Source organism: Crocodylus porosus, unplaced genomic scaffold (assembly GCF_001723895.1).
Source record: "Crocodylus porosus isolate Cpor-Errol unplaced genomic scaffold, CroPor_comp1, whole genome shotgun sequence".
In the NCBI taxonomy this organism is placed as follows: Eukaryota; Metazoa; Chordata; order Crocodylia; family Crocodylidae; genus Crocodylus; species Crocodylus porosus.
The window spans coordinates 26,528,817-26,548,184 of record NW_017728907.1 but is presented as its reverse complement, the minus strand read 5'-3'; the positions used below and the strand labels follow the sequence as shown (position 1 = coordinate 26,548,184).

Sequence of the window (19,368 nt, the reverse complement as noted above, 5' to 3'; positions counted from 1 at the left end):
CTGAAATGCATCCAAGCAGGGGGAAAAATATTCAAATTTGTTACTCTTTAACTCTAGTAGCAGTTTTGAAGGAGCTGAGTGGAGTATGCAGAAAACCAGTGAGCTGTGATGTAAATAAAAAGGTGTCAAGAGAATATTTATTATTCAATACTTTTCCAAAGGGCAAACAAAGTTGTTTACATATAGATTGTGTACCATATCTAATAGAAAAATCTCCAGAAAAATATTTATCGAACTGAGCTCTTTCAGTCAAAATATCACAGACACAGATTCTTTAAAATTTGCCAAATACTATTGTCAGATCTTTGAAAGAAAGCATGCTTTATCTTCTTCATTGTAATCTTCTGTAGCATTGATACTCATCCTTTCTGGCCAGTGAGCTGGATGGCCAGTGCTCAGTCCCTCTGTGGGCTGGATCTGGATGGTGGACTCAACCCAGTTCTTGGGGTGGGTGCTGTGGCCCCAGTCTTACAGCATGGAGGAGAGTGGGGTGCAGCTTGATCCTGATTCAGCCATATGGAGGAAAGAGAGCCAGGGCAAGTAGCAGGTCAGGGGGATGGCTGGCAGGAGCTTTGGGGCCCATGGCTGATGGAGGTACCACAGCAGTTCAGCCCAGGCACCACTGCACCTGCTGCTGGGTGGTGGGTGGCTGCCAGGGGGCAGATGAGGCTAGGGCTGGGGGTAGGGTAGTGGGTGGCATGAAGGTGGGTGGCACGGCTTGCCCCGGTAGCAGTGGGTGGCACGAAGGTGACCGCCAAGCTCAGAACAGTGTCCAGTACCCAGCAGAAGTGCTGCCAGCGCTTTTCCTGGTGCCCCCACATTCTCGAGGGGGGGAGGGGGATGGGACCGGCCATTGCCCCTACTCCCTGGCTTGTGAAGGCCAATCACAGGGAGGGGGGAGACATGTCCCATGCCCCCCTCCTTATGTATCACCTATAACATCCTCCATGTGCCAGGCTGTGTGCACAGCTGCCACAGACCCAGTAAGTCAGCTGGTCAGACTCTGGGACAGGTGGCCATCAGCCAAGCTCCCTGCTCCTACTGCTCTACAGGGACAGGCGGGCCTCTGGGTGCTGGCTATAGGCAGGCTACCTTCCCTGCCCACTTCCCAAGCCAGAACAGGCCAAGCTTCTGGCAGCACCTGCTGCCATGGTTCCACAGCCAGTCTCCCACCCTTCTCCTGCAGGCCAGCCTGTCTCTGGTGTTGCTGTTCTTGTGTTCGGAGGGTGAGGGCTCCCAATTGACTGGGCCATGGAGCTGCTGACACACTCACCCTCCCCTCTCTGGAGCGGCCTCCTGGGGCCAGGCCCCCCTGCATTGGCTCTGTACCTGAGTGTACCTCCACTGTGAGTGTCCCAAGCATGTCACAAGGAGCTGTTTGCACAGACCAAGGGGTGCCTGAGCCACTATGCCCTGGTGCTGCTGATTGCCACAGTGTTCCAGGTATACCTGAGGACCCTGAGCTTTGACGGTACAGAAGGCAAGCCTGTGCTGCCCCACAACCTCTGCAGCCAATTGGAGGGCTACCTGTGGCTGCACTACATGCCCCTGCTCCCCATAGCTGAGGACAAAATTGCTGCTGGCCTTGACTCATTCCTCCACATGAGAGGCCCATGCCTGCCCAGCTGGGGGGGCACAGGCTGCTTAATAAAGTTTTGCACTGTCTCCCACCTCCCTGTGTGCTGTGGGGAGGGACATGCAGGGCCAGAGGGATATGCCCATGCTGGGCAGGAAGGGGGCCCAGGGGCAGAGACAGGGGTGAGGGCAGAGGTGGGGAGGGTGGAGCTTACCGGGTGGGTGTGGCAGGTATGCCTGGCAGCCCAACTTGGTCCCTGCTGGCAGCAAGGATGTGCAGCTCCTGGCAGTGTCCTGGGGTACAGGGCCACAGTGCCTGGCTGCCTAGGCAGAGGCCTCCTCCAGGAAGAAGCTGGAGCTGCTGAAGGCCACCGGTGCCATGGCTAGCCTGGCCTCCTTGGTGGAGCTGAATACCCAGGACTGGCGAGGCAGGCACTGGCCTGGGCTCCCAGAGCTGCTGGATGAGGCATGGGGGGCGGGGAGCATGGAGGGACCAGCTCCTGGTGGCTTGAGGGGCTGTACCCCAGCGATGCACCACAAATTTGTTCCTGGCCAGGATCTCCATGTGTGTTACTGAGCAGTTACTACTTGGGAGTTGATTTGCTATTTGTCCCCTCTATGTGGCATTGGTCAGGCCACAGCTGGAGTAATGCATCCAGTTTTGGGCGCTGCACTTCAGGAGGGATGTAGATAACCTGGAAAGAGTTCAGAGGAGGGCCACCCACTTGTTTAAAGGCCTACAGGAAAAACCCTACAAGGACCAATTAAGGGATCTGAATCTCTTCAGCCTCCACAAGAGACAGATGAGAGGTGATCTTGTGACCATCTACAAACTCACTGGGGGGGACAGCAGGAAATAGGGATATAATGTTTACCAGTGCACCCATCGAGGTAACTAGAAATAATGGTCACAAACTGAAGAAGAGCAAATTTAGATTGGACTTCAGGGAAAAATTCTTTACAGTGAGGGTTGCCAAAATATGGAATATGCTTCCAAGGGAGGTGGTGCTGTACCCTTCCTTGGAGGTATTTAAGAGGAGATTGGACAAACACCTGGGTTTGGACAAAAACCTGGTGCACTCTTTCCTCCCCAGGGCAGGAAGATGGACTCAATGATCTAATAGGTCCCGTCCAACCCTAAAATCTATTAAATCTATGAAACTCCTAAGTAGAGCAATTTACTGAGCAGTAAGCATCTGCACATGTGGATGGTGGTGCTTACTGCTCAGTAATTTGCTGTACTGTGCAGTAAAGGATCTTGTATAGATGCACCAGAGGAATTTTTCAACTGATGAAAAATGCTTTTCATTGTCCTTATACAAGAGCTTCCTCCCCACATTATAAAGAAAACCTTTAAAAATGCCACAGGAGAAAGGAACCTTCAGACCATCTTTATATTTTCATAGATGAACAATAGAGGGCGCAATAGAAAGCAAGTAAAAAACAAACAAACAAATAAATAAATAAAACAAACCCTAATGTTTTCCTATGCAGATTTCCTTTCAAAATAGAATGCCTTCTCTTCCACACAAAGACACAACTCTGAATGGAACTGTAAGTTATATAATTTAGACAGTAAGAGCTAGTGCAGTTGAATGATGATTGGGTGTGTAACAACCTGCTAATTTTCCATAGGTTGGGACAAGGGTTGTTATGGGGATGATTTGGAGGGTGACACTAGAAAGCTTACAGAAAGCTCCATTTGCTTGGGCAATTTTGCAGTACCTCTGAGCCCATGATATACCGCCTGGTCGCAAGCAGCAATGCCAGGTATGGTGCACTTAAAAATAGAAGGTTCTGCCCAAATGGAGTCCCTTTATTATTGCACAGAGCTCTGTGCATGCAACAACGTGTGGGTGCTATGGTTTATATAATAAGATCTCACTGTAAACCATATATGCAAAACTTAAGCATGTACCTAACAATGGGAGGTTGAATGGGTTCAGAAGTCATGATTTTCATATGTAAATTAGGGTAGGTGCTTTGTATTTGCTTGAAAACTTGAGCTTTAATAAGCAGAACAGCATTTTTAAAGTAATATTTCACGAAATATTTCAAAATATTTTAGTGTAATATTTTTAAAACAGACAGGCTTTCCTTTCTGCAGACTAAGTCTCCCAGGGCGTGTCTACACATTCATTCATCCACTTTAGGTAATGCACATTAAATCTAATACCTCCATTGTGAGGTACTAGAAAAAATGTGTATTAGTCTATTTTAATGCTTAGAGTATTTTTTTGTGATGTTTTAATGTGCATTAAAATAGGCTAATGTACATTAAAATACACATGTAGATATGCTCCCAAAGTCTCACACTTATTTCTGTCTCTAATTTGGCCACATGGAAAAGAAGACATTGCATACATTTCATTTTATAGTAAATGGAATAATAATATATGTCTGTCAAGTGAAGGATGATGATAAATCCAAGAGTTGCTTTCTAGTTGCAATACCTGCAGTCATAGTTTTTATATCCCCACTACAGAATTACATAGGTCAGAGGAAGGCTTTTTATTTTATTCTGATAATCTTATGAAAAGTTTTTTTCTCTGACAAACTCCTAGGGGCAATAGGGTTGACTAAAAATATCATTTATATGGAATTTCTGTTTTAGTCCTTAAGGTCTGTAGAGGACTTATTTTAATGGGGATGGGCCATGAATATTAACAGGGTTGTGGTTAGGATGTTCAGACATTATTGCTTGTAAATTTTAATATCAATACACTTCATTTAGAAAACATATTTTTAAAACCGTCTTAAGCATCCCTTCTTTGTTCTGAAAGACTTCTCTTCTTGTGTTTGAGCTTCATTTATATACACACAATATATACAGTATGTATAAGTGCATATATATATCTATAGATATAGATATATATACACACACACACACGCTATGGCTGCATCTATACAATACACAGTGCAGTAGCTAGTTACTACTGCGCTGTAGCGTCACAGGGCACAAACCGTGATGCGACAGTACTGCGCAGTAAAAGTCACCAGGCAACCATGACGTGACACTATTGTGCAGTAATACCAGTTACTGGGCAGTCATTTAGTACTTGGTTATGACTAAATGACTGCACAGTAATAGCTGAGCAGTCAGCGTTTCATGATGCTGTGTCCTATATTATGTAATTATAATACAAACATATTCCTGTTAATTGCCAGGAAATGAAAGCCTTATTAATTACTGTTAGTGTTTTTCCTGGTTGCTGAGATGTGGCTCTGAGTTTTCACTTTAAACAGCTTTTCCTAAAACAGTTTCAAACCGTCCTATTCCAATTAGCTAAACAGCACTAGGGGCTAATGCTACCACTTTAAGAGACAGCTGTATCAGCTGACACTTAACTCCACCCGTTCATGAAAGTCGAGCAATGGGGGGGAAAAAAAAGATCCTGCTTAGAAAGCAAGAGGGATGCACAAGCCCAGAAGAATCTAATTTAACGCTGAAACTGTAAGCGATATAACTTGGACTTTGCTATTTTCTAACAGAGGCTGGTTTTAGCATTTAAAAAGTAAAATAGAAGGGGGGGGGTGGAAAGAGCTAGGACAGATCATTCTGTATTGTGCTAACGTTTGCTTACTCTGTTACTTGAAATAAGGAAGAGGAACAAGCTATCTTCTTTTTCTTGCTGCGAAAAAAAGACTTGTGCTGCTGCATTAAATAGAACTGAAATCCAGAAAGGAGTCTGCCTGATTGGGACCATGTGGGAAAAGTTTGAATCCTTCAGGCGATACTTTAATATGCCTTCACGTGATCATGCCCTGAGCCCTCCGGCTAGTAGGAGGGGAAACTCTTGGCTGGGTTTTTTCCCCCTGCATTTTTGTAGAGGGATGGTTCTGCTTTTTCTTTCTTTGGAAATCACTGCTAGGGACCAACTCCCTAGCCATGACAGACAAGATGCTTAAGGCTTAGCTGTGCTGTAGTTACCTCTAACTGTTCCCTTGTGACCATTACCCCTGTGCTGTAGTTACCCCTGAATGAGTTTTGAGACAGCAGGGACATTTTTAATGTGCCTACCTCTGGTAAGAAGAGGGATGGGAATCTCATAATTATTTGTAAAAGTGGATTTATTTCTTGTAATCACATCTCATCCTAAGTAAATATGTATTATCCAAGTCACTGACATGAGTATACATACTGGATGGGGGAGACAGAGTTAACTGCCAAAGTGGTTGGGGAAGCAGAGTGAAAACTGACCTTTTGGTCCTGGGAAAGGTGTCATGAGAATCAGACCAAATTAGGATGATCTGGAAACACTGGGAACTGTTCCTGATTGTCAAACATTTAGGAACAGTCTTTCTGCACCTACATTTTGCCTTCCTTTTTCTTTGTTTGCTGCGTTTTCTGTTCTATGCTGTTCATGTGTAACTTGGATAAGCTGCATGCCAAATTTAGCCCCTTTGCCTCTTGATAAAGCAACCTGTGACCTACAAAATGTATTATAAGCAATAGGCTATTTTGACAGCCCCAGGTAATGGACTTTTTAATCACTTACCCCGCTATTACTAAAATACTTAAAAGCATTTTAATTACAAAAGCAGATGTCAGGGTTTAAGTAAAACAGTATGTTTGAACAAGGTGAAGGAATCATGGGTTAATAGTTTTGGAACAACGTTTAGTCTTCTGTATATTAGCTGGTAATATGTCCTGAAGGAGAGAGTGCTTGTGTGATAATTTAAAATTGCCTAAGTGGGCAACATTCCTAAAAGTAAATCACACCAGAGAGGTATAAGAGTGTTAAATAAACTTTTGTCCGTTATGAAATGTCATTCCTGGGGAAAAATCGACTCGCCTGTCTGTGTTGGGTACAGCCACTAGTGTCTGCTCCCTCAAAGGCTATTCCATTTCTAAGTGGCTTGCTTGTGCTTAGTAATTGTTTAAACTATCATTACTGAAGCAATCTATTGTGAAATTTATAGAGAAGTAAGATGTTAAAACTGTTGAGCAATACACTTTCTTTAGTAGAAGTTTTTTGCCTCTGTGAAAGTGTCTACTCATTTAGTCACTGGTGATTTATACGGGTCATCTAATAGTAAGTGCAGATTAGAGTTGAGGTCAGAAAACTGCAACAGTTTTCACTCTGTTTTCTGTTGCTTGTGTGCTTGTATTGGCGCTATTACCTTTTCTAGGCTTCCTAGCACTGTTGGAAGTTGTTTTATTTGAAAAGTTTTAGACAAGTCATTTTGACTGTTTGAGCTCTGCAGTGTGAATCCTTCTTCCTCGCAGGCTTTTTGTGGGTGACAGCGTAAAAAATTAGCAGAGTCTGAAAGTGGGTATGGGCATAATTCAGTGCCATATTATTGGTATTTTAGTACACAATTATGAACTCAATATGAAATAACTGTGGAGCCATATATATGTATACTAGCCAGTTGCCCATCATAAATGATGGATTTCTGTCTGTCATGAGCTTCCTGCTGCTCTTGATTGCCTCCTCCCTCCTACTTCTGGAGCACAGCAAAATCCCAGATATTTGGTCCGGGCAAGGGGAGTAGGGGCTGCAGCTCCATTCTGGAGCTCCCGTTTTAATTCAGCTGGCTCTGCCTGGCTTGCATAGCCAATCGGCGTATACGCAATTGGGCAAAAGTGTTATGGACGGACAGACAGACAGAAGGGCCCTGCCCCTGCCCATTCTGTTGTCCCTCACTGGCAAGCCACAGCCCCCCAGCCCTGCCGGAGGGCCCCAGTTGTACCTGTCTTGCCCAGGCCAGAGCACTAATTGCTCTAATTACTATAGGTGGTGTTGGAGTGTGTCCGGCCCCTGCACAGGCTGAGGGAAGAGGAGGGGAGGCTTGTGGTACCCGATGCTCTTGGATAGGGCTGCAGTGCCCTGTGGGCAGCCTCTCTCTCCTTTTCCACCCCCCCACTCCCTGGGCAACGACTGCTCAGCCCCTCAGAGCACAGGCCCTGGCACCGATGCTGCCCCCGCTGTTCCCCTGCCCCTTTTCCCCCGCTGGAGAACAGGCAACCCTCCCCGCCTGCCCTGTTGGAGCTGCAGCCCCCACTCCCCTTGCCCAGACCAAATGTCTGGGATTTTGCTGTGCTCCAGGAGTAGGAGGGAGGAGGCAATCGGGAGCAGCAGGAAGCTCATGCCAGTTTTTTTTTCTGCCTCTGTGGAGGTGGGGTGGGGGGAGCCCACACACTGGAGGCTGCAGGATGAGGTGGCACTGGCGGTGGAGCTCCCGTTTTAATTCAGCTGGCTCTGCCTGGCTTGCATAGCCAATCGGCGTATACGCAATTGGGCAAAAGTGTTAAGGACGGACAGACAGACAGACTAAGGCTTTGATTTTATTAGAATTTTTATCATATTAGAATGAAAATGTCCAGGTTTTTTTTTCTTATTTTGAGACCCCTCATATTGCAAGGCCCTAAGGATGTAGCTTAAGCCTAAATCTGGCACTAGCATAGTTTTTAGTGGAGAAGAAGCTGGTTCAGACAAAACTGTAACATCTGAAATTTCAGGGAATATGTTATAGGGAAAGAGGGTCTATCCTACTGAAAGGTAATGGTTAATTAGGTGCTTGACAGTGTTGTCTTTGAAAATTTCCCCTATAAATCATCTTTCATGTGGTATGGCAGAACTATCTTTTTCTGCATGCTTGAAAGACCCTTTCTGTTTTATTCCCATCCTTCTTTAAGAGTTCCATTTAGTACAAACAATTTTCCATAGTAACATTCAACCTGAACTTCTCTATTTTAGCTGAAAATACTAGCTCCTCTATACTTATTCTTCCAGCAGCAGTGGAATCTTAGGTTTTTTACCATGCATGCAACAGATGTTTGAACAGGGAAGTGCACAGTTAGGTTTTTTCCAAATAACTCGCCTTTTGACTGACTGATCTGTAGACTAATGACTTCGACAGCATCACGGTTTGCTTTTAACATCACATATATGTAATATTTCTACATTTTAGCATATTGTATCTTCATCATACATCAGAAAAAGTCAATTAATTATGCATAACTGAGTTCTTTGAAGTGTGATGAAGATGCAACATTTTAAAATATAGGAGGTCAAATGCAAAAATTCCCTATAGTATTCCTATATTAAAGTTGTTATATACTTAAACAACCCACTGTTAGTATTAAATCTTGTTCTCTTGGACATATGCCTGTATGTATCAACCCTGATTGTCAGCTGCATCTTCGGAAAACTGAACTCTAGCATGAACAGAGCAACACCGTGGCATGTTCTACATCATGGTGGCTTGGAACAATCCCCTTCATGGTCATCAGCTCAAAAATAGCTGGATTGTGAAGAGTCATCTATTTCTACTCAGACCACACTTTCTGCACATACATGCGCTCAATAAGGGATTGTTTTGGGCTGAAATAGGGCCCTACTACTGGCCTAAACTTCCTGGGGAACCCTTTATTGCCATAGTATTCCTTATGGGCCTCTGAGGAGGCTTTGTGGGTCTTTCCGGAGACCATCTCCTCCTCTCTGCATGGTATCCCCAGAAGCACCAAAGAGTCCAGTTGCAATGTAATGACAGCTTTCCAGCTGCACATAACCATATGGGTAGTTTCATGGTTAGTTAGGAATAAACGTGAATTGACTTCTCAGTTTTTCCAATTTTGAGATGCATGTGCAAATTGGAAAAGGATGGGGACAGATGGTTAGAGTAGTTGCAGTTTCTGTTGTCTTTGGAAATGTTTGAGAGTCCAAGTTAAATTCACTGGATAGTTGCGGTGGGAGAAAGAGGAAATGGGGGCATCCCTCTTCTATCCAATAGCTCAGAGGTAAAAGAATTGATTTAGGATTTGGTGGTTCATTTTTATCTCTTACGCCAGGGGATTTGAACCTGTATATCTCACCTGCAAGGAGTATACCTTAGCCATTGCATTCTAGGGAATTTGGGGCAAGGAGGCAGCTCTCAGTCTCTCTTGTTCACTTCTTCTTGCTTTATATGGAATGAATACGCATTCACTAGAATAGGGACTGGAATCCAGGTGTCTCATCTTTTAGGTGAGTGCTCTACCCTTCAGGCCAGAAACCCTTCTCTCTTTCTGATTATTTATTTTATACAAAGTAAAATAGCCAAAAAGGAGAAATTGATTGAGAGAGCTCCAACATCCTGTGGGTTGGGGCATTGACTTTTTTGTATAAGGCTGCATAACCCACCTTCAAAGGAGGGGATGAACTCTACCTATTATGTATTTTCTGTCTCTTATTAATACAGTCTTACTACTTTTTACCAGCCCAGAAGACAAATTCCAAAACCTAGCTTAGTAACTGGAATGAGTTCACCATTGCCCAAGGCTATAATATCTTGCTGTGGTAACAGAGCTGTTTCAGCAGAACACTCATATATTCAAGGCAGTGGTATTCAAATTTTCCTGAAGGCTTGCATTTGCTATTTACCTCAGAGGAAGGAAATGAATTTCCTGCCTGTACCAATCTCCAGTAATCTGTTGCAGTCGTGGAAATCAGCGATAGAAATAAAAAGGGGTGAAGCAGTTGCAACCTTTCTCTCTCTCCTTCTCTACCCCTACAGTACTGTTTGGAGTAACATCATTTTTGCAGATTTTTGCAGTGATGGGGAGAAGAATAATATTAAGTCACAATGTAGAACAAAGAAGTCTACCAGTGTCCTGCAGCACAGTACAGAATTTAACAGTTTACTATTTGCTCCCCTGTAATTAGGCAGAGTAGGGTCCAGTATTTTAATCGATAAATATTGATAAACTTTGATTATACCTGTATCTCACACACCTTGAAATGAATAGATAAGGGACATAAAACACCAAACAGCTGGGATGGGGATGAAGAAATCTGGAGCTGGAGGTACTGCACACGTGCACACATGGTGTTCCCTGCAGGCAGGGTTGAGAGAGCCCTGGCTGCACTTCTCCTCTGACAGTGGCTCAGTCAGAGGCTGAAGAAGCTGGGGCTGTACTGGTGGGGTTATGTTGGGATGGGGAGATGGAGGGGCTGGGCTCTTGCGCAGCTCAGGTCCCAGCTGGGGACTGGGCACCGAACTCTTGGTAAGCCTGGGCTAGCCCGGGCACGATCAGGGTTCACCAGGAATTTGGCCCTTGGCCTGATCACGCCGGGGCCAGGCTGGGCAGGAGTTCTGAGGACATGGGGAGAGGCAGCGGTTGCCCATCCCAGGGAAGGAAGTGGCCAGAAACTGGCTTATAGCCATGACAGAAACGCACAGCTGTAGACTGCTCCAAAAATGGATGATGGGGTAAAAATCTGAACCCTCGTTGCATGAGGAGTCAGATGAAGACATTTCAAGACAGGGCATCTTCTGTAACTTCTGTCCGTGTTGCCTCCCAGCCTTGAGGTGTTTTCAGAATGGGAGGGGGGAAGGGGAGTGGAGGGAGTTTGGTTTGTAGTTTTTCCAGTCCCTGCTGGAGGATGGAGTAGGTGTATTGGAGCCCCCTCCCCACAGCTGGAGGTGTCTCTAATTAACCTATCCCACCCTCCAGCACTAGCTGGCAAACCCCTAAAACAAGCTTCCTCTCCTTTCTTTCCCTCCTCCCATTCTGAACCAGGGACAGACTGGGAGAGAAGAGGGGCTGTTGCTAGGGGAAAATGGCTGCAGGCTGGCAGCCAGCCGCTAGATTCTCCTCCCGCCTAGAGCTAAGAGTGAACTTCTGTTTGGTCCAGGGGATCATTGTAACTCAGAATGCTTCCTGCAAAGTGTTCTGAGTTACTGAGATGAGCTGCATGTCTGTCTGCACCCACAGTGATCTAAGTGTAATGTTTGCACCTGCCCTCCAACTTCAAGCACTTTGGTTGCGGAAAACAAGCCACAACAAGCACATTAGGTGAGCAAATTAGATGCAAAGACAAATAAGAACACAGGACAGAAAGTATAACAATTTTTAGGCAATGAAAACTTGCCATTTACATGGCTTGTGAAAACTGTCAAAGCAGCTCTGTGAAGTTGTAATGTATTTTTATGTTGTCTATTTAATAACCTGCAAAAGTTAAAAAGAATAGAAAAGAAAAAAAACCCTCTAGAAAAATAAGAAAAAGTATAGTAGGGCTTTGAGGCTCCATGTGAAGTCAATGAGGGTCTTTCCATTGACACGGTAGCAGACCCGGGACAGTTAGAAACATAACAACATTGTATGTCTATATTACATTCTGCATCCATGAAACCAGGTCTTTGTACTTGATAGGCAAATATTTGTATTCATATGAAAAGCAGTAGGTGTTGCTAAGCAATTTACATATATATGCTCCTAGCAGAACTGCAAATATTTCTTAGGGAGGTTACTTGTACAGAACTATTTATTAATTCAGGGGACTAATTCTGTATGTGGCAAGAGAAGATTTCAGATTTCATCTGACCCCAGCACTCTTTGCTGCCCAGGGCAGGGGGTCAGACTCAATGATCTACTGAGGTCCCTTCCGACTCTAAAAATATATGAAATCTATGAAATATGATTCTCTGTAAGAGTAGTAGTTATGGAAGATGGTGGCTTTTAAGTAACTTTTGCTGTATGAATATCTGGAATAATTTGCTTTGATAATGGTTGTAAAACATGAGCCCAACTCAGACTGCATATTTGGGTCTTATGTTCAGTATAGATCACTGTTAGATTATTTAAATGTCCCCTTCCCCAGAGCCTTAATGAGATTTGACCTTCCAACTATAAGACCTGAATGAATGTAAAAGTCAAATTTTTAATATCGAACTCTTCTTTTGCACTAATTTGTTGAAACCTTACTAGAACAATCATGGATAACAGAATAGATTAGGACTGTTGTTTAATTTTACTATTATCTTTGGTTTGAGAACTGAAGTACCATAATCATGAGCCAATAACAGCATTAGTAAAAAAATGCAACAGTATAAATGCAGGTAAGTAATAGCATGTAGCAACAAAGCTATGTAGCAGTATTGCTGGTCAGTCCCATTTCAACTTGCATGGCAGTATATTTCTTATTTTTTAACAGCTTTATATACACTGCAGCTCATTATGCCCATCATCATTTCAAAGCATCATTAAGTTTGTGAGATGTTAAAGTAAAGATGCGATGGGATCTGAGCAGGATCCCAGCCATTGTGCTTCCTGCCTCGCCAAATGCATGGCAGGATGTGTGATTATGGGATCTGGTATCAGACTCCATATTGCTGGTGCAGGGGGAGCCTAAACCTGGGCTCCCTCTGCATCAACAAGTAACAAGCTTGGCTCCCAAATGAGGAAGTATATGGTCCCCCTAGTCTGACTCAGAGCTCTGATCAGCTGGCCCAGGGCTCCCAGCAGCAGTAGTGTAGAGTGTGCTCTCCTTGTTGGGAGCCCTGATCAGCTGAGGGGCCTCCCAGCCCCTGGAGCACATGCTAGTCTTAAAAGGCTCCCATGTGCTCCAGAGACTGGGCGTTGGCCACACATTCAGTTAAAGGCATGATAGAAGTGAGCCACAAAACTATGATACACATTTTGCGTCCTACCTTTGTGTCCTATTCCTCATTGTATCATACCATTAATTGATTGAACTTTTGGCCAGTCACTACATAAGATGTGATTAAACTATAGGGCCATTTATACACATCCTCTGAGACTGCATTTTATTTAGAGTGGCTTTGAGAGCTGCTCTAACTAAAGCACCTTCAGTGTCATATGTATCAGCATCCCTGTGCTGAAAAATGTCAGCAGGGACACTAACTTTAGTTAAGGCACCCCACCACCACTTTTCAGTGCAGAGACACTGATACATATGGAGTCTTCTGGAGCATGGTAATTACCATGTTCCAGCAGACTCGATTTAATTGAGCCCAGCGGACTTGATTAATCTTGTCTTGTCTTGATTAATCAAGTCTACTCCAATGTGCTGTAATTGCAGTGGGAATTTGCAAGGGAGCAGCCTTGCAGCATGTGTATAGATTCCCTAGGGAGGCAGTTTGAAGCAAATATTGGTGGTAATGAAAAGTAGAACAGAATAGTGACAGAAAAAAATTAATTCCTGAAATAATTGGGCAGAATATTTTGTACTTCTGCAATCCTTATTCATGCTAAGTAGTATAAATTCCTACAAAGAATCTCACTGAAGTGAGCTACTTGACTTGATGTTGACATTTTCCAGAATGTTACTACTTAAGATTTTTTAAGTTGTGGATGCCAAATGCTATAAAATTAATGAATTAAGTAGATTTCACAATACTTCAATGAGTAAAATATGCATTATTTTCAGTTTACAATAATAGATTTAGGCTCAGGAAGTTTAAACAGTTTGTTCAAGGGCACGCAGTGAATCCACTGACAAGCCATATATAAAAACCTGAAATACACAGCTCCCAGCTTCCTTCTCCTTAGAGAACTCTCCTGCTCAAATCCCATGACACTATGCAAAATGGCCAGTACAGTTTGATGAATTAGAAGAATGGACTTCCCCAATTTAAATTCACAAAATATCAGTACTTAATATATGGAAATCTTTATTTTTGTTAGGTTTTCTTTTACCTTAAGAAGCTTCTAAGTTTTCATGCATGTGTTCTGATTTTTTTTAAAAACATTTTAGAGTAATTTAAAAATGCAAGTGAAAAAGAGAGAAGAAAAGCCAATTTTAATGGCGGCAAAGCTAACTTTCATAACTGGATAGAAAGAGGGTCTAAATTCAGCTTTTTTATCCATCCTCTATTGAAATCTATGTTTTGTAAACAGTCCTTATGTAAGGATGTAGATGTATAAGTGGGGCATAAAAAGAGGCTTCAGAGACAGCTATTAGTGATTAGAGATTGGGAGATGGTTTTCAACTAGGGTACTTATCTGGGAGCCAGCAAGTAGAAGAGGCAGGTTCAAATCCCTGAGCATCTATATTCATCTTAGGAACTTGCTTCTAGAGTTTCTTTGTGCCAGGATGTATGATAACTGACTGCCTAGTGACTGTTATGAGATGGGCTTCTGCTTGTTGGAACTGTTCTGTTATAGAGGTTTCTCTTGCTTTATATGGGTTCTGTACATGCAAATTTGCTCTTATGTGATAACTCTTTTTATAACAAAAATTCGTTATATGCGAGGTAAATTCACTCTTATGCTGTTGGTGTGGTGGAAGCCCGCAGGCAGCTACTGTGTGTGGTGAATTGTGGGAGTGACATGCACCCAAATATAGACTCCTGTGTGGATCTGTGCTCCTGGCTCATTGTCTGCGACACGTGTTTCTGTAGTTGTCATCTCCATTATGGTAACATTCATCACCACCCTTGCTTGTGTGTACTGTCTGTTACTGATGAGTATCAAAATTGTCTTGTAAAAGTGGTAGACATGGATCTGGAGGTCAGTACAGTTGAGGTCTTGGAACGTACCCCTATTTGTTACATTGTAAAGTGGGTTCCCTTTATGTGAATTTGAATTATGTGCCGTTTTTCAGGAACTCATGTACAGCCTAAAATGAGGGAAACCTGTATATTATATAATATATATTATTTTTTCTGACTCTGACCAAATGAAACACACACACACACACACGCACGCGCGTATCATATGTGCACGTGCAGCTGTATAGGAAATTGGATCAGTATTGGCTGATATGCCTCCTTAAAAATTGGCTATCGGTATTGGCCCACAGAATCTCCATTCGTGCACCCCTAGTTCTTATGTACCTAGTGCAACATCACCTAAGTCTTGTATTTGGTCTAAGAGTCAGAGACTGATGCTGTAGTCATGGGGCAAGGTATGCACTTGTGATGGGTGAGACGCATAACATTCCTGCTCTGAATCTGAAACAGGCAGAGGCAAGAATGCAGAATGGATTTTCCAACATCAGTTGCCCTGATCATTGGTTTGTTGGAGGGTTTTTTTGGATAGTTTTTCTTTTACTCATTCATTCATATACTTATATATACAGATACAGACAAGCACATGCACGCATGTATTGTATAAATTGTGTGTGTGTATAAAATCAAAATTTTATCCTGATGTTGATAGATTTTTTCCCAACAAGTGTTTTGTCAAAAGAGGTCCATCCTGATGAAAAGGTTTTGTTTTGGCAGATCTTCTGTTCAAAAACATTTCCTAAAAAAAGTCTTGACCATTTTTATTATTGCATGTTGTAATATATGATGTAATTTCCTTCCTAGGCTAAATGACATGACAAACCTTGGTTTCTAAGTTTACGAAGAGCTAGTTTGAACTGGAAAGCAAATTAAGGTTGATGTCCTATGGAGAGTTGAGAACATTGAACTCAACAGTAGATTGCGCACACATGAAATTCTTTCAGTGAATAATTCAGTTGTTCATCTAATCGGCTGAACTTTCCCTGACAATGACCAACACAGGATGTATCGGAAGAGAGCATAAAAATCCCTGATTGTGTAATCCCTTTGAAAAACTTTGACAACTATGTTCCTTAGAAATGCCAGATGGTTATCCAATACTGCCTTAAGTCACTGTGGTTCAATAGCCAGTTCTACTGGTTGAGCTGCATTCCTAAAAAAAACAATAGGGCTGCCTATAAAATATTGGTCTTTTTTGGGTTGATTTTTTGTTGTTGTTCTCCACAGTATCAGCAGAAACCAAGTTTTGAAAAACCCTCTCATTAGGGTCTAGTAGGAATCATTATTGGTGCATACAGTACGTTTTTTGTATAGTAACCATTTTATTTAAAAAGAGGAATGCCTGACCCTCAGTTGGTTTAACTGAGCACCAGTCAATGGTGCTCTGTTGATTTTTCTCAGCTCAGGAATAAGCTTGGTTGCTTATGCTGAAGTTGTGAATATCATCTTTCAAACATGAACTAAGCATCACCTGATTCAGGGATGCTTTCCTAAATCTGCAGAGAAATTGTACAAAAGGGTTTGCTGTGTCTTAAGAGTTTTCACAGCTGTTATTCAGAACACTATAAACAATGATAGTACACAGAAAATTCAAGTCACCTTGCAGCTTCAGCAAGCTGGAGATATCTGAAAGGACAGCAGAAGTTGTGAGAGCTAAAGGAGAACACAGATATTTACTCCTGATTAAAGGAAAGCACTCTTGTGTATATCAAAGCAGTTCAGAAGCATAAGAAAGGGTAAATTAACAAAGTGGAAGATTTCCACCCCTTGCGTTAGTACTATGTAGTGAAAACGTGGTAAAAGTTAGGCTTATACTATCAAAGATTTGACGAGGAAGAACTGAGTTTGTGTAATGTGTCTGAGCATCTATTTCATTGAATTAAAGAAGGTGTTTAGCTAAAAGTTGAATATATTTAAAAAAACAGAGTTTTTGTGAAAGGCAGCTTGTATGTGATAACTTCATGGCGTCCTCATTCTATATACCTATAGCATCACCTGATTCTGAACTAAATATCCATAAAAAAGGGCTGGGTAAAATACAGCACAGGCGCAGGGGACAGCCTGGGCTGTGGTGTGTGCAGCTAGTCCTGCCACCCCTAGGCATGCAGCAGGGCTGGGTCACTGTAATAGCTGGACTTTACTTCCTGACAGCCCTGGTGGCAGTAGTTCTGGGTCTAACTGCTGCTACTAGTGCTGCTGCCACTGCTGAACGCAGCCCCACTGCCCAGGCACCCTGGCCCGTCTGCCCTGTAACCACCACTGAGGGCACCAGGCAGAGCAGGTTGGCTGGCAGGGCCTCCATGGAGACTGCTGCAGGCAGGGCACACTTAGCTGGGTGGATGGGATGGTACCATATGGGGCAGGGAGTAACATCTGGCAGAAGATTGTGGCTGTACCCTAGGCCTGAGCCCTGTGCTGTCACCACCTTATTGTCTCTGCCCTGGCCACCCATCCTGCTCCCTGATGCTGATCCTTGCCCACTTGTGGCCCCATTCTGTTGTATCTACTCAGCTGAGCATGCTCTGTCTGCTGGGGTCCTGGACTGGTCTCCATCAAGACCCAGACTACCTGCCTGCCCACCTGCTTGCCTGTCCACTCTGTTCAGAGCCCCTGGACCAGTCCAGTAATATACCACTTAGTGAGTTTGGGTAAGAGGTTGTGGGTCAGCAGTGGGAGGGTGCTGACCTGGCTCACAACAGCTCACCCAAACTCCCTAAGTGGTTCCCCAGCCAAATAATTGCCTACCCTACCATAAAATGAATAAATTCAAATTATAGATGCACAGCCACGCATGTGCAATTAATGCACTCCTTTTTCTCATCTTCCCAGAAGTTGATCTTACATTGTGGGCATGTCTACATGCGACGCTACTACGTTGCTGTAGCAATGTGCTATGGTGTAGCAGGCCTATTGAGTTGTCTGCTACTGAAGACAGGGAATGGCTTAGCTGCCAGTTGGTAAGGCAGCAGGTGTTAGTTGTTGGGAGCTGATTAGATCAGCTGACCGCCAGGGGGCGAGGCTTGGCCTTCATAAGGAAGGGAAGGCTGAGGCCAGACAGTTCCCCTCGGGCAGGGGCAGCCCCAGCCCCAGCCCGAGCCTGACTGGCTGCAATAATGCAGGGGTGGAGAGAACCCTGATAGAGGTAGGTGAGAGAGCCAGCATAGTTTTGCGGCGTTGTGATTATTAGACCGGAGGACCGGGCGAGGCTGTAGGGGTGGAGGAGGCCTCAGCAGGAGCTCTCCAGTAAGGTGGGGGAGTTCCTGGCACCGCGGAGGGTGCCACGTTGTGGGGTTGTCCCGACATTGGGGAATGGGACAATGGTTGTCCCAGCCCATTGGGGCGACTTCGGGAAGAGTCGAGTAGAGGCGGGAGCCCAGTAGGGAGAGGGCCCAGGAAGGTGAGTCTATGTAGTGGGGGGTCCCGACCCCAGCCCAGCGTGGGCATTACCGGGACAGGCCCCAATTGGAAACCCCAATTGGGAAGAGCCCCAGTGGGGCGTAGGCCCAAGTTGGTCATAGGAGGCCCGAGTGCGGGTGGGGAGTGCACGAGGCACGAGTGAGGGCCCCAGTGGGGGCATAGGAGGCCTGAGTGCGGGCAGGGAGTGCATGAGGCGTGATTACAGGCCTGAGTGCGGGCACGGAGCTCGAGAGGTGTGACCACAGGCTCGAGTGCGGGCATAGAGACCGCGGGGAGCACGGGACGCAGGTCAGGACGCGAGTGGCCGCAGAATATAAGGGAGGCAGGCCCGAGTGGGGCGCTGCCTGTGAGATACGAAGCCCGGGAGGGGGTGCGGGTATTGAGTTGGCCCATACTCGGAGAAAATCCCGGTATAGTAAGATCAGCCCCATGTCAAGAATGGTAGGAAGGCAGCCTCCCTCCTTAACTGAACTAATAAGATCGAAGACGTGGCGGGCGAGACGGAAGATGTGTTTAAAGACCCAGACTTGGCACGGTAGGCAAGGGCACTAGGGGAGGTCACGGCACCCCTAGGGGCCGGCCCTGCCGCATATGGCTACATAGCATCCGTGGGCATCTACACATGACCAGCAGCTGTAGTGACATGCTTCCCCGTTATACCATGTCGCTACGGCAAAGTAGCTGCTAAGAATAACTATGCCACACGTACAGCGTAGTACAGGATGTTACTGCATCATAATTTAGCACTTCCAAAAGTTACTATGGAAGTTGCATGCCATGCCATAGCGACACGTGTAGACACATCCTGTAATTATGAATAACCACATGCTGTTTTTCAAAGCTCCTCTCTACACATTCAAATGACAAACTTTTGTATGGTGACTAGTTTCTCTTGTTAAACCTCTCTATGTAAATGTATTTAATTATAAGATAAATCATAATGAGATGCACCAGTTTCTTCTTACTTCGGGCATGACCAGTCATCACAATAAATGCAATCCATGGCTGAAAAAGGAGGAAAAAGTGTTGAAAACTATATTTTCATAGACAAAGAAATCTATGCATTGTTTAGACCTGCTGCCTTGGAGTGTAAGCTAACTCTTTGCAGAAGTCAGAAAGGAATATTCCCCCTCTTCC

At 44.4% G+C, this 19,368-nt stretch overlaps 1 protein-coding gene across 1 annotated transcript in view; it reads left to right on the top strand.

Moving 5' to 3' along the window:
* The first annotated feature begins 4,940 nt into the window (after window positions 1-4,940).
* Window positions 4,941-19,368, top strand: part of PLA2G4A (phospholipase A2 group IVA) — a 111,116-nt gene continuing 96,688 nt past the window's right edge. The window contains exon 1 of the mRNA XM_019530989.1: window positions 4,941-5,029. The gene's annotated coding sequence lies outside the window, so the exon portion shown is untranslated. The remainder of the gene's footprint in view (window positions 5,030-19,368) is intronic.